Here is a 13,650-nt window from a genome sequence, read left to right on the forward strand (position 1 = left end):
ATACGAGTGTCAAGTAAAAAAGATGGAGGGAGACGGACTGAGATGACATCGAGTCGTTAGATCCACGTTAGCATGTAGCAAGGCAGCAGCCGGGGAGGAGGTTCAACACCCGAGACTCACGAGACGGCCTCATGAGGTCGGTTTCATCACCATCACCACCAGAGGAGGAGGGAGGTGGAAGTGACGAAGATGAAAAAGTGGCCGCAGAGGAGGAAGGCGGAATTGATTTTACGAGTATAAGGCACAAGGTCTATGGGTAAATAAATATAAATTCAGATGAAGACGTACTGTATATTCATGGAAAATGTCAGCGTCTGAGGATTTATGAAAATATTAATCTTCGGTGCTTCACAAAAGCTTTTCAGCATTTCATGGAGCAAGATCCATGAAAACTTCAGCCAGTTTGACTCAGTGAAGGGAGATTTGTTACAGATTCTCTTAAAAAATGACTAAGTAGCTTATGCACAGTGTCAATATTTGAAAAAATGATGAGTGACACGTGAGACTGGTCACGAGAAAAGAGCTTTCGTACCAGGAGGGGGAGGATTATATTTAGAGACTTTCAACCTTATTTTTAGCGCGAGTGGATTGTCAGACGTCACAGCTGTGAAGGTGCACAGGCACAAACGTATGTTTAAGTACCGCGTACGATACTAACTCTCACTGTAACAGCGACTGTGCTTCAGTCTGACTTTTAAAAGTTTCTCTTTAGTGAAGTTAACGCGACGCGTCTCAACCTAGAGGAGACAAAACAACGGAGGCTGAAGAACTTTATCGCCACTAGATGGTTGGAGTTGTCTAAAAGTATGGATGACCTTTTCCAGCGGAGGAGGAGAATAAATAAAAGAGGGTTTTATTTTTAGATCTATCTGTGAGCAAATAAATGTAACCTTTAGACAGGAAAGGTTCAAAATAAAAAAATAATAAGCCTCGGATATCCTCCAGTTAAGTCTGGACTCCTTCTCACTTTTTAACGCTCTGAGAGCTGGAGCCTGCGTCGTGCCAGACTGACCCCATTGTTTACCCACATAAAGGTCTCGGTGTGTTTCACTATAGTGCTGTACATCGAGCGTCTTAGAGTTTACATTTCAACAGAGCGTTGCTTGCTATTAATGCAAACCGGGGGCATAAGGAGGAAAACGGGGACTCGGCCCAGACTGGAGCAGCGTCTGCTCAGCCAGCGCCTCCTCAAAGGTTACGTCTGACAGCTACACACTCATCCGACTCGGCGCCGAGCCCACTGCGTCAACGCAGCGCTGACGGCAGTCCATTAAGGCCGCAGGATTAATGGCGTCCAACGTTGAGGGATTAAGACAAGTCAAATCAATCTTCTGCCCCCGTTCTCCTCAACAGATACATTTAGAATAGTGGTTAAATGTCCTGTTAGGAGCAGGCATTGAACAATATCTCTGCAGAAAGTGATGAATTTCAGCAGGGCTTTAATAAACCAACGGCTCTCGGGTAGAAAGATATCATATATTATGGTTTGTCTCGTTATGATGGGTAAATTGGACGCTCGTGCTTCATTATGTTGGCGACAGTCTCTGCATTCGGATCCGAATCAAGAATTACACTTTTAATCTATTTATTCACCAAGTGTAAACATTGGAAAGCGCCGCTGCGGCAGGAAATGCACGTTTCGTTCTTATCCCCACTTTGCTGAGGGATCACACAGTTTGCAGCCTGAGGACGTTCAGCGACAGAACCCGACGGCCGTCAACACAGTTTTTGTTTTTACCAAGTCCAGGGTTTGTGCGAGAGTCAACTCGTCACTTTTGTGAATCTAATTTGTTTGGGCACGTTTCACGAGCTCTTCTCCACGCATTATGTGGCTTCTTGTGCGTTTTGATGATTTCTTTCCATCGAGCCACTTAACTAAATGCAAAATGTGTTTCTTAGTTACGATCCCAGATGTCGCACAGAATTGTAATATTTGTTCATTTCAGGTTCCTCTGCTCTTGTTTCAAATTCTCTGTGTATCGTTTGACAAGACTTGACAATTCATCGATTTATTATGATTAATGACCTTCGCAGACAAACAATAGGGACTTGGAGACAACGACACGAAACCCTCTGCAAAAGTGCAGCTTTCCCCTTGTAGACTGTAGCAGGTTTGCTACTAAAACAAAACAAACAGGGCGCACTGAGGTGGTTAACGAAGGTCAGAGGTGCTCGCTGGGTTCTTTGCTGACAACGAGGAACGTGTTGTTTGACTAATTTTGGCTTAAAAAGAGAAGAGTTCTAAGAGAAGTGCTCTAAAACATCTGTATCCTTGATTATGATGTTGAGACAGTGACTGATGCTGACCTTTAACCCCTGACTTTTCTAGAGGCTAATGTTTCCTCCGTCTTATTGGTCACCGGCCTCTTCTTTCCTTTCTCCACTCTCTGCTGATAAATGAATGAGTTGCCGTCATCACCGAGAGCTTCTGCACCTTTTCCCAGACACAAACGCTAAGAAGAGACAATACTGTGAATCTAAATTGAACAGTCAAAATGTCAGAACTGGCTGCTGCTGTTTGTTTTCCATAAACACCACAGGATTGAATAAACTCCAAATTCTCCATCCAGGTTCATGATGCCGATCATCCTTCCTTCCTCCGTCGCACGACTCCACCTCTGCTCCTGACACCGCAGGACATAAGCGTGCAATCAAATGTGCTAATTCCTGTTGCTGATGACTGTTATTGTGGATGCAGACCGCGTCATTCGTCTGATGGAGTCCCACCACTGAACATTCCCCCCGCTGATGCCTAATGCTGAGCCATCAGGCTCAGTCGTCTACGGCGACAGCAGAAAAACACGTCGGAGGAGCTGAGAAGGTTCACCTTGAGTTTACCACAACCTCCAATGCCCCATTTGCATATTGGAATATGAATCCAGCCTACCTGAGCTGACAGCTGTTGCAGTCGTCAAATGGTTAAAAACGCTCAGAATGAATTATATTTCAATTATAACGTTAAACATGTCTGTGTAGATGAGTTCTCTGCATCTGACCTGTATCAGCTACTCACACGTCAAGTAAATAAGCTTCGTGCAGCATAAAACAGTTAAACGGTGCTCAATATTCATAAATGCACACATACTAAATTAATTTAGAGAATGAATAGTGACTGTGGTCCAGAAATTCAATTTAGTCTCACAGTGAGTGTTCAGAATATAATCGAATATAATCCTATTGAATCCAAAGTCCAGAATAATGACGACGCTTGAGAGGACGGTTATCCAGACGGCGCCGTGGAAGGTGCAAGATTTGATATTACCCGTCGAGAAGGAGGACGCGGGTCCGGCAAAGAGGAGCAAATGACATCCTCTCACACACACTCCCACCGTATCTCCCGGCTCAGACGCCCTGTTCTAATCTGTTTCCAGCACTCGCGCGCTCTGATGTCACGAGGAGCCCCGGGCCCAGATGGAGACGCGGCTCAAGCTCCACGTCGGGACGCGTGAGGAAGTTCAGCGTTGGAGTTTGTTACCGTCACCGCCGTGAAAACACTGAGCACGTTGATCACAAGTCATTATGGAGTCAGCCTGAAAAAGCCATTTAAAGTCTCTCAGCGGCAGCATCAGAGGTGGAGAGCACTCGGTCTAGATAATATCCACTAAAAAACGATTGTGTTTGATATTAGCCAGAAATAAAGTCAATAAAATAAAGTGCTCCCAGTCTTGAGCCTTCGCGGCTGCGGTTCTATTTTTTTGTGATCTGTGGCTCAAAGGTGGTGGCAGAAGGGCAGCCTGCCAGCCGCCAACCTCCTTCTATTTCCAGCCTTCTATTGAAGGCGGCGTCCTGATAACGGGGCTTCTGGGAGGACATCAGCCGCGAGGACGCAAAGTGAAAATAAAAACGGGGAGCAGGGGAAAGTGGAGGTGACGGACAAAACGCGCCTGAAAGGAGGCGCCCACAGGTCTTTAACGCCGCTCCTCTCCTTCTCTCTCAAAACCCACAGGAAGCGTGTGAGCTGGAAAATCAAACTCTAACTGTCTGTTCTATTTTCTTAACTAATGGGACTTTCTCTGAGGGTTTGACTACGCTAAATGATGATGATTAAACAGACGTAGATTCATGTGACATGCAATGAGCTAAACACATTTCTGTTACTGGGCTAAAGCACAGCCCAGATTCAGTAAATAAAGGAGTCTGAGTTAACGTGATCATGTTACTCACACTGTTTCTCTCTCTGTGTCCACATTGCATTGACCTAATTGTTCTTATTGATGGTGACTCATTTATTGCGCGGCTGGTTCCGCATTTAAAGGCCCTTATTTAGATGCTGGTAATTGCAGTAGAACACAAAGAGGACCCTATACATGTGTCAGGGTTTGTGCTTCCAGCTGTGAGAAGAAAGCTTCTATAAACGCTACAAAGCAAAGTGGGCTGCAGCCGCTCTCGCTCGCTCTCTCTCTCTCTCTCTGTCTCTCACTCTCTCGGTTCTATTAGGCTTTGCTTCCTCAGTTTAAATAAAGTCTGACAAAGGTCATAGACAAAATTTTAAGTAAATCTAAAAACGTAAGAGATGAATTTCTCTTGGAGGCTGAAGGTTTGTTGGGGAGTGAGATGAGAATGTTCTTGTTTGGGCTGAGACTATAGGACAAAGCTTCCACTCTGAACATACAGGATTATTAATCACACACATACAGTAGAATAGCTGATGTTTTCTAGTGCCTGCGTCTGGGTTTGATCCCCACGTCGTCCATACTCACCTATGCGCTGCCTGTTGGAGACCGACCTCCAGCGTCCTTGTATCTTAAAGCATGTGATTAGACTTTACATAATCAGAAACAAACACTGATTTGTTGAAATGTGTGCGTTTCTAAAATTAATGAGCCGACACAGGATTAAAGGTGCAATCTGCATCAGGCTCATTATAACTGCTAACTCATTAAAAGCAGTACAAATCCTTTAGAAAAGTACCAACCAAGTACTTCTCGCTCCTGGTATGTGGTTATAAACACTCTGTCGCTGCCAAGCACCTCTTTACAGACCAGATTCAATCCTACTTCAACTGTTTGTCTTTGTCAGTTCGACTGTTCTTGGCCACTAATTGGGCAGGTGATGCCAACATTTGGAGATGGTCAAGGCAGATAATTGGTTAGAAACCTACAGTCGGTGGCCAGTGCTTCGCGGAGGAAAGAATGAAAATGAATGTGAAAGCAATGGCACATGATGGAGAGATGGGAAACAGAGAAGACAGCGTGAGATGTGGGCGTTGATGTTAGAAAGTCTCCTGCAATAGAAGTGGAGTGGAGTGAAAAAGCGTCTTTCATGTTCCCTTTGTCTTTCTTGGTCGATCGCTTCGGGCCAACGAATTAACTCGCGTCTGTTCCCGACTTGGGTTTGAACAAACATTCAGACGGAGTTTTGATTCGATCCGAGCCAAGTGATACATCCGGACCGATGTTAGCTCCTTCAGCCCGTCAGCGCCGCCCATGCCGTCCATCACCATATGTTACTGCTCCCAGTCAAGGCCGCGTTTGGCCAAATGCCTCCGCTTGGCACAAAGGCCCCGTCGCTGCCTGCCAGGTACACAATTGGACAACAAGCGATGGCAAACGGCCACTGAAAAATAATAACGTGCGATGAGAGACTTTCAGTCCCCAAAGACCCAACGAAGCACAGAAGTTGAATATTTTAAAAGTTACGGATGAGGTTCTGTTTCCTTTACTACGGCCTGGTGAAGCATGGATTACTATAATTTGAGCCCTCCATTATAAAACTGTAGTGTAGCAGCTCCTTTTCTCCACAGCAAGACAAGTAATGCACCGCATTGTATCGTGGGAAATAATTAGAATGACACAGAAATTAGAGCGACTTTCTGAAGCTCCTGGCGTTTTAATCCCGAGTGGGACTCGACCTCATGTTGGAGGCGACAGCAGGGGACGGAGTGACAGACATGTGAAGCCCTAAAATGTCAGCGTGAGGAAGCGGAACTAGGGCCAATTAGAGAGTACCTGCCCAAAGGCCCATGACCTCCTATCAAACGCTAGTTTAAAGGTTATTAAAAGTTCAGACGCATTCAGCCCAGAAGGTGAACGTGGCTGATGAGCTGCAGGTCCCTGGTGCCCTGTGCTTGTTGTAGTTTGACACAGGATCCGCTCGGCTGCTGTACGAAGTCAATGGACCAGTTCTGAGTTCTAAATGTTGGGTGGCGGTTCTGGTTGTACGATACTGTACTAAAGAGAGGCGTCGAATCACAAACAAAGCTGGGCGCTGAATCAAAAGAGCACAGACGAGAGCATCCACATTCAGCTGAGTGCGACTGAAACTCGCAGCTGGAGGCTCGCGGTCGCCGTGGAGACGGGATAAGATGCAAACAGGGAAATGACTGCTCTTTGCAGGCAGCGTGTGGATATTTGACCTCGGCAGCAAGAAACTGCTACTTTGGGTTTCGGTTTCGTTCTGTGCATTCTCCAGTCAGTCTGCTGACGTTTCGCTTCGGTGACTGAATTTCTTGCAATAACTTTCGAAATCCCATATAAGTGCGAGCGACTGTGTTTTATTTCAGGCTATAATGGCTTCGCTGGAAAACTGCTACACATACAGTATCGCCACAGTAGATTTAATAGAGTATAACCACACATGCTGTTCTTCATATAGAGAAAGTTGTGCTTTCTTTCCATGAGGCACTGAATTAGAATGTTTCCAGCATTAGGTCAGTGACTCTTGTATAAAACTGTACTCCACGTTTCCCCCCTGGATCGCTCGGCTCTCTCCGATCATCACCCATTCCGCTTCATGTTATTCTCCATCTTTGTTTGCCTCTTTTTCATCTACTGTATCCATCTGTCTTGTCTTACAACTTGCCCTTGGATCCGGCTCCCTTAAAGTGTTTTCGTAATGAGCCGAGGAGTCGGTAAAGCCAAACATGATGCATTATTGATTCCAACTATGGAACTCAGAGGTTGTTAATGGCTTGGACGCTTCGTGACACATTGAAGTTGTAGATCATAGTCAAAGGGAACGCAGAAGACCATAGAGGACCTTGTCAAAGGTTACAAAGAACAGGCAGACGGGCATTCATGACTGAACGCTCATCCAAAGCGCAGCGCCACTTAAAAAGCATCACCAAGTTGGCAAACGTCAAGATTTGGATCGAGTCCAGGAGGAAACGTTCAGCACCACATCCAGTTATTCATCCATCCACCATTTGAACCACTTCACCAGCGTCAGGATGGAGCCCTTGTGTCTCAGGTGAGCTACATAATATGTGCAAAATAGAAAATGTTTCAAATTCCATTACGAGTTTTATTTTGGTGCTTCAATTGGGCTTTGAACCAAAACTCAAGCTTTTTTAGCCAGCAAATACAATTAAGCCGTTTTTAATTAGAGCCAACTGTCGCTGTATACAGAACTACTTTAATAAAATCTATAGTGATGTGTTTGACGCATTTATCTATTTTTTAATTTCTTTATTCTTTTATTGAGTTATTGTACAAATGTCTCACTTTAAGCAGTTTTTTTCAAACAGACTTTCGTAAGTAAGATAGCACTGAGTAGCCAGTTGAAATGGACAGAGAGACAGTGAGACGAGGTTTGAATAATGACAGCTCTCAACATTAAAAGGCTCCGAGCGACTCCAGGAACATTCACAGATTAAGAGTCTAATGAAAAATGAGGGAAAGTTCTAGATGAGGAACAGGCAGCGCATTTTAAAAGCCAATCACGGACCCTGTGTCGTGTCCTTGTGGATCAGGCCTCAATGAATCACCCTGACAGAAGTGTTTTAGTGGTACAGTACAATCGATAACAAACAACAACAAATTGTGCGAATGCAATCCGGCCGTTGATTTGTGTATATTAATGTGGACGGGGCATGTTCCAGGTCTGACGCTGGGGGAAATTATACACATCTGAGCCGTCGTTAAGGCCTCTCTGTGATTTATTCCCCTGTCACCAGGCCATGTGGTCATAGGGAACAGATCAAACATCCAGAGACGAAACCTCACACCTGCAGGTTCATTATCATCTCTGCCTCTTCCTTACAGGTGGAGCACAGCGGGGGTCCTGAGACAGGAAGCCGTTTCAGAGCGTCAGCACAAACGCAGATCGATAGCAGCAGCTCCCAGCGTCTGCGAGCTCTGCACCCGATTCCCTGTGAACAGGTGCAAAGTTTCAGCCGTGAAATCAAGTTCGGGGCTCGTCGACGCGAGCGTTGCTCTAATTTCTGTCACCGTCTCCACCTCCTTCTTGGATCCACGCCAGAGAAACATGCAATCGTTGCGACTGAATCTGCGGCTGAGCAGCTCGGATGCATTTGCTCCACCTGATTAGATCGATTTCGCGAGATGTGTTAAACTGCCTGTGTTTTAATGCAGGTAAGATTGAATTAGCAGGAATAATGTGGATGATTGGAAGCTCTGCAAATTGAATCTGTGACTGACTCCAGTTCATTCCGCAGTGAAACCACGCTGTACCTTTTGGAAGCTCAGGTTGGACTCCTGCTGGGACTTAATCTGCACGAGGGAAACGCACTCATGTTCAAGCGCGTCGTCCTGAAAAGGTCGCGGCCTGATGGAGCCCGTCCAGCTGTCAGACACGGGTTAATTATACCTAAAAACGACAGTTCAAATTCAGGAGACAGCTCATAACTATTATCATAGTAAAAGTTGGACGTCTCCATCCTTATCCTCTGAGCAATGGAAGTGCGCTGGGAATAATCAAAATTTAAAGCATGACACTTTTATTAAAGGGATTTTTGTGTTGAGGAATTCTGTTGCCTTCCGTTCTTCCCTCTTTACATTCAGCCACACATCCTTCAAAGGCAGCGGTGATTAAAGAGGCAGACACGCGCTGGTAACGGTGAAGGCTCCCTGTGTTCATCACGCAGATCATTAATGGGCCGGACTCTCAACCTGCAGATCGACCCTGTTTGACCCGCGCATCGCTGCTGTAATCGGAGTCTGTGCAGCGAAACGGGTCGAGATCCAGAGCAGCGGCTCCTTCAGGTGGGTTTTCATTCATGCTTAACTGAATGGAGCTCATGGACGACAGCTGCTGTGTAACGGCTTCTCTGCGTGAACACAGCACACGAGGGCCCGTTTTATCTTATCTTTACCTGGTTTCAGCGTCAGCAGTAAAACCAAAGGACAGAAATACTAGTTTTATTAGATGGACTTTACTGGAACCCTGGCGACAGCAGGCGGAGCCGCGGAACCGTCCAGAGACAGAGGCTCTGTGTTTGTACAAGATGAAAACGTCTCATCAGTTCAGTTAATAAATCTGGACGAAAACACTAGTGGATCCATAACGTTTGCATCGACACACACTCACATACGACGTCAGCTCGATTTGTGACCAGCAAACACCTACACAACTGTGGCCCGGCGCGGAGACGCTGGCAGATGAGACTGGACCGGGCTGTAATTGCCTGCGATGCTGGCGCTGGAGCCACATTAAACATTCTTCCCACAATCACCCTTCTATTAAATCCCTTTTTTTTTTTCGTTCTCAGAATAGCAGCATTTTCCCTTTAGCCGTCTGCATAGATCCACAGCTTATTGGAAAGAAATAAGGAGAGAAAAGCATATTTATGTGCAATAATGACGGCATGCAGCTGAGTGTAAACAAAGACAAATAGGAGGGCTAATAAATGAATGCAGCTGCATTTCCCACGGTGGCTGTGGAGGAGTCATCAGCCATGCGGAAACCTCCGCTCCTGTCATTTCATAATTTCCATGTTTTCCTTCAGGCCACAGATAAACTTTTGCATTTACAGTTCACTGACTTACAATATCTCATTTCTTTTTTTTCTTTCCGCTGACATTCAAGGGATTTAAATGCGAAGGTACATTCTTCAGCAGCAAAGGAGATTTACACAACATGAAACGTCCTTGTGGAGGGCGCAGCAGTAATGAGGTTTGTGTTACCGGGTGGAAATGTCACTCGTTGTGCGTTTCATTTACAGACGGGTCTCAGACACAACATGTACTCACTCATTCTACGCAACATGCTTCAACTTTAAGTTGAACGATTCTAATGATTATGATGCACACACACACACACACACACACACACACACACACACACACACACACACACACACACACACACACACACACTTGTGTTTACTGGTACGTACACATGCACACACACATTTAATTGCTAGTTGATAACTACAGTAATTCATGCAAATACACTAATCATCAGGTGTCGTTTACCAAGCGAGCTGTTCTCCTCCCTCGACGCGTTCGTCCAGGTGTTTCACTGCATCACGGTGGAGCAGCGATCGCTGCGAGTGCGATTAAACACACGGCGGTCGAGCATTTTTCAAACGTACTGATCTGCAGTATTGACTTGTCATTGTGAATTGTTGACCTCACGGATTAATCTTCCTTTGGACTTTTTCTGACTCACTGAATCGCTTCGCACACTCCGAAGCTAAATCATAATCAGGATCAACCATTTAATTAGGAAAAAAGGACTACACCCTCAACACAAGAGAAATTCTCAATCTCAGCAAAACATCGATGGTCAGACAAAGATTAAATTGGATTCTCTTCACATAGAAACAAGCAGCACTAACATGACTCGGTCGTTCCTGCTTTTAGCAGATTGACTGGAGTTAAGAAAATCAAGTCCTCTCTAAATAATTGTTCTCTCACAGTGTAAAGGCTCTTAAAATGCAGCCGACATCTCGCCGCGTCCCCTTTCCTCACTTGCCGGGAAGCATTTCTGTAATTACTGTGGCTCCTTTTAATTTCTCCGAGTGCATCCACGGGACTCGCACTTGCTCATGGCACGTCTCCCACGGATCATTTCACTCAGCTCCGAGCTCGGAAGCCATCTTAATCAAAGGTCCCGTATCAACGCGGCCGTGTAAATCAGAGGCAGCCGCCGCCTCCATCAGTCACAGGCTTTGTCCTCACGGCGCCGCGACAGCGCCGCAGATTAAACGCCAGTGTTTCCAGCCACGCGCTCGCTTCTTCGCTTCACGTTATTAAGCGGGTGTTTTCTGTTCTTCCGGGGGATTGGATGGATTTTCTTGTTGAGTGCAAAAGGTGGCATTTGATTCACACTTTTCCACAAAAGACCAAAATTGAACTATCTATTGATGGAAGGTCATCGTCACGTGAGCAGCATCACGCGTCGCTGGATTTATTGCTTCGGCGCTGACAAACATCTTTATCTAGATTTTGGGAACACGATTGATTGGCTCCAATCTCTCAAAGACACCCTGGCCCATTTTGATAATTAAATTACTTCCAATAAGCCCCCTACTGTATGTGTTGAAATATCCTGCAGTCGAAACAACTAAATGAATTAAACTATAATGTGCACACAGATCGATACTTTCTCATTAATTTACTTTCCATTCACTTTTCATTAAAGAAGCGCCCGGCCCGCGATGGGAGCGGTTTACAAACCCAGACTCCCCTGAGGAAGAGGAGAGCGACGTGGAGGAGGACGAGTGGAAGACGTCTCGTAATGGTTCGCCTTGATGCCGTGAAGCCGGAAACAAAGCGATGGGAAAATATTATGCAAAGTGTAATAATGAGTTTAAGCCGCTCGCTGGTTCTCACGCTAGAAACAGGGCAGCGCCTCCAAAATGGCAGCCAGATAGAGCCCTAGATGTATTTAACAGAGCTTCTGGTCCCGAGGGGTTCATCTTCTACGAGTAATAAAATTATGTACGAAAGGCTAATGACCTTCTGGGTTCTTTAAGATTTTGTGCTCGGTGAAACTATCAGCTGTTTCTTCTGCTCAGCAGCTGTTTCCTCCGTCTAAGATCCATGTCCTTCATTTGTCTTATAGACACGGCGCCTCATTTTAGATCCTTCTACTGATCACACTCAAATCTTAAAGTCCCACACTCTCGGGTGACATTGGCTGTTCGCGGCGTCAGGCGGGTCGGGACGTAACAGTGTGAGAGGAAAGTCAAGCCCGATAAGAAACAGTGGGAGAAAACAGACGGATGGAGCAGCGGCGGAAAAGCGAGGCAGTGTGTGAGTGAGAGAGAGGGAGAGCTTCAGTATGAAGGAGAGTAAAGCAAGTGATGACTATCCATCACTGGACGCACTCCCAGTGCATTACATGGCGACATGACGGATTACTGAGCTTAGACCGGCGCTGGTTCGCCCCGTCCTCCAGTCATGAATAATGCTTGTTGCCTGGCTGCTTGAGCGGCGACGCGAGCGACGGATAAATCTGACTCTGGGTCCGAGAGGCTGCATCAGCTGCAGGGAGAGGAGACGCAGCAACGCGTGAAGCGCAGACCCGGGTTCCAGCGCAAGCCTCCAAACCACAAAGCAACTGAGAACAGTGTTCTTGAGTTCGTTTTCCCCTCAGAACCTGGTCGGCCCGGCAGCCGGCCCGGCAGCCGGCCCAGAGCGGACGCAGGAGGAGACCTGGACGTGGATCTGGGTGAGTCTGCTGGTAAATAAAGCAAAAACAGAAGAAGAAGAAGAAGAGGAGACACAGGGAGAACTCCCTGTTAGTCCGATGGGGCTCTAGATGCAGATCTTTATAGGGAATAAATAAAATCCTTTCTGTCTGACTGTGCTCGGTGGACGCCACAAAAGTGCCGACCCAGCAGAATCCAGCTCAAACTCGCCGCTCTGCATCATGTGCCAATAACTGTGTAACTTCCTACCAGTGCTTGGCCTCCGATACCTGACGGGTGGCGCCCAGAGAGACGAGGAGGATCTGACCTCATGCTGTGCTGCCAGGAGCTTGGAAAAAAACACTGACATCCAGTGAGGCCTCGGGATCCTTGTGTCCATCAACTTTAAGTGAAGAAGCAGTTCTGTTTAAACAGAACACATCTCACCCCAGCGTAGCGCGTGACCCCCCACCCCCCCATGGCGCTGAAACCGGGAGATTAAAGAGACGCCAGACTTGTGGCTGAGAGGTTGCTGGTTTCTTGTGTTTTCTACCACCGCTAGGCTGAAGGCCAAAGTCATGTCTGCACAACAGAGCGGATAATTGGCCGTCAGCCGCCTCCTGGAATTAAATGCACGAGGCTGGAGCGGAGAGAGGAGAGGAGAGGAGGCAGCGACATTCATCCCGCACACACTCAGACCTACAGATGTTTCACCACGTCTCCATTACTCTGAGTGCTCATTGTTTTGCACATTTTTCTTCATCTTGTTGTGACCTGACCCCCCCTCCCCTTTTTCATAAACTTTATGAGTTATGAATTCCTGCTCCCAACTTCTACAGTAAATCCAAATCACTGTCAAGTTGCAAAGCTAAAGGTTACAGTAGTAGTTTGGTTTCTGCATGTGCTGCTTCCAAACAGCCTGAAGCCTGACTCGCTTTAAATCACTCCATTAAGCCTTAATTACTAAAATAATCAGTAGCTGCAGCCATAGTTGTGTTGTTTGTTGCAGCGGAATCGTTCCATTTGGTTATAATTTGCATCTGACACCATATTACGAGGATATTTCATCAGCAGATATATGGGATCAGTCAGAGCAACTTAGAATCGATGGGCAGTGACCCTGTGGACGGTGCGTTTGATTTATGCGCCTCTCAAACGCGCCTTTATCTCGCTCTCGTCTGCCGACGGACTCTCGTTGCTCTGCGGGATCGTTTTCCATCTTGACCCCAGCAACCAGCGGCTGAACCTGCCCAGCATTTCAGTATGAGCGGATGCAAAACGCTCATCTGGGAAAGCCCTCGCGTTCGTTGCGCTCTCACACTCGTTTAATCGCG

Source organism: Betta splendens, chromosome 12, assembly GCF_900634795.4.
Source record: "Betta splendens chromosome 12, fBetSpl5.4, whole genome shotgun sequence".
Classification (NCBI taxonomy): domain Eukaryota; kingdom Metazoa; phylum Chordata; class Actinopteri; order Anabantiformes; family Osphronemidae; genus Betta; species Betta splendens.